The sequence below is a fragment of the Saimiri boliviensis genome, chromosome X (genome assembly GCF_048565385.1).
Source record: "Saimiri boliviensis isolate mSaiBol1 chromosome X, mSaiBol1.pri, whole genome shotgun sequence".
Classification (NCBI taxonomy): domain Eukaryota; kingdom Metazoa; phylum Chordata; class Mammalia; order Primates; family Cebidae; genus Saimiri; species Saimiri boliviensis.
The window spans coordinates 116736004-116738749 of record NC_133470.1 but is presented as its reverse complement, the minus strand read 5'-3'; the positions used below and the strand labels follow the sequence as shown (position 1 = coordinate 116738749).

General features: G+C 40.8%; 1 pseudogene; it reads left to right on the top strand.

Moving 5' to 3' along the window:
* Positions 1-1234: 1234 nt before the first annotated feature.
* LOC120361985 (U2 spliceosomal RNA) lies at positions 1235-1397 on the top strand (annotated as a pseudogene).
* Positions 1398-2746: the final 1349 nt, after the last annotated feature.

Below are 2746 nucleotides of genomic sequence, written 5' to 3'. Positions count from 1 at the left end.
ATTGACTCAGCAAACAAGCAAATGTAAATACTCATTGAATCTTTCTGGGGCCATTCCGTGTAAACAGAAATATATTTAAGTTTCTCTACCTTTGAGAAACGACTACAGGGCACACCCATGGGCAGATATATTTGGGGACTCTTAGACCCCCTGACATACACCCACATATCATCCTGATCTATTTGCTTTCTGGCTTCTGATCTGGGCCCTTCTTGGGAATAGTTTTTCTCTGACCCTAGAGTCTAGACTAAAGCCAACTGGACATTCGCTTCCTGGTTTTCCCCATTTGTCTGGTAGTTTCTGTCCTGGCCTCCTCATACTTGGGCTCTCCTATCTTGGATTCGTAATTATATTTCTAGCCACTTTTTCTTTCTTACTCCTTTAGCTCTTCTTTTCTTTCTTTTTCCGGTTATATTTGTATAATTTTGAGGAGGACAAATGCAATCTTGTTATGTGGCTACATTGAATAGTGGTGATGTTTAGACTTTCAGTGTATCCATCACCCAAAAAGTGCGCATTCTACCCGTTAAGTAATTTCTTATCCCTCACCCACCTTCCACCCTCCCACCCTTCTGCATCTCCAGTGATTCTTCCACATTATACGTCCATGTGAATGCATTATTTAGCTCCCACTTGTAAGTGAGAACATGCAGTATTTGACTTTTTGTTTCTGAGTTGTTTCACTTAATGACCTCCAGGTCCATTCATTTTGCTGCAAAATTCGTAATTCCATTCTTTTTATGGCTGAGTAATATTCCATTGTGTATATATATACACACTTTCTTTATCCAATCATTCATCGATGAACATTTAGTTTGATTCCATAGCTTTACTATTATAAACAGTGCTGTGATAAACGTGAGTTTAGGTGTCTTTTTGATATCATGATTTCTTTTCCTTTAGGTAGTTTCCTAGTGGGATTGCTGGATCGAATGTAGTTTTATTTTGAATTCTTTGAGGCCTTTCATGACACCGTTTTTTTTTTTTTTTCTTTGTATCCCTTCCCCCCTCAATGGTCTCTGAACATTACATGCCTAATCATCCTCTGCCTGGCTCAGCTGATGGTCCTAGCATCTCCCACTGATGGACTTTTTCTTATTCTCCTGAAGAGTTTCATATGGGTTCACAAGACACAACTGCATTTTGATTATGATTCTCATAGATTTCTGCTTTGCAAAACCAGACAAAACCCTACAACTCAGGAAACAACATCGATATATTTTTTAAAAGTCTTATCGCTTCTCGGCCTTTTGGCTAAGATCAAGTGTAAAAGTCTTCTTCTGACTATTTTTTCTCTTCTCCATTGGCTTTTACTATTTAAAACCCGTCACTTGCCAGCAGTAGCATTACACCTATCCCCACCTCTCTTAGCTGTGGGGCTGAAGGATAGAACATTCTACATGGCTAAAGAAAAAAGGTCATCTGATTGGGCGCAGAGATGTATACATAAGGGCTTATAAACAAAACAACCTCGTTTCACTCTTTCATAACAGAATTTTAGCTAGGTCACTTCTACTAACAGTCATCTATTGGGGGAAAATTAATGACTATCAATTTACAAAACAGGATTATGGAAAGTCTTTAAAGGAGAGCTAGAGAGAGAACTTCTGGGGTTAACACTCCTCAGCGACCTAGAAGTATATTGAAAAAAAACAAAACATTGTATTTCTGATAATGAATCATGACAACTATACCCAACCTTTTAAAATTAATAGTGGTGCATGTATACTGTGATCTTTTCAAGGGCAGCAGGACCACATTTGAATCATTTTCTCCATAGTTTATCTCAAGGAACATGATAGTCAAATGTTCCTAGGTGTCTCCACCCATTTGGGCTTTGGGTCATGAACTGATATTACATAAGAACTAGCTGCCATTAGGTGGACCAATTTGAAGACCAATATGTCATCTGGAAGGATATCAGATCAGGAGGTTTAAGAACTCCAGATGTTTTAATTTAGGTAAGGGCAGCCAAAAGGCTGCTAGGACAATAACAAAGCACTGATTGATAGAGAAGAAAAAGTAGCTGGTGTTAGATAAGATTATGGGAGGGGCCTGACTTCTGGTTGCCAAGGCACCTAACTCTTCACTCAATAGTCCCCCAAGCACAGGATTCATGGCTTTTGTGGCCCCATCCCTTGGGCGTAGAGCATAATCCTTAGCTGACCTTTGAAAAATTGAACCTGAGGCTTGCCTGGCTTCTGGTACTTCCAACTCTCCTTTGCCATTATTATAAACAGAATTCTCAGTCTTTGAGGGAGGCTGATCTTTTAGTTCAGATTTCCAGAGTTCAGATTGGCAGGTGTCCTTTGTCATCTCATAAAGGAATTAAAGCGACCTGAGAAAATGTCCTCTGGGTAAGATCAATGGACCTGTACTCTGTCCTTTCCTGAACTCTCATCAGACACTTACGTGCATCAGCCCTTCGCGGGCTCCCTTCCAGCCTGGGCATGACAATGAATGTGGTCCTTTAGCAGTAGCGTGGACAACTAATGGACAGCTCCCAGGTTATCACCTACCCTTTTTGAGAACCCAATAGGATTATTATTATTATTTGAGATAGAGTGTCACTCTTGTCACCCAGCTGGAGTGCAGTGGCGCTATCTCCACTCACTGCAATCTCCACCTCCCGGGTTCAAGTTATCCTCTTGCCTCAGCCTCCTGACAGCTGGGATTATAGGTGATCGCCACCACGCCTGGCTAATTTTTGTACTTTCAGTAGAGACGGGGGTTTCATCATGTTGGC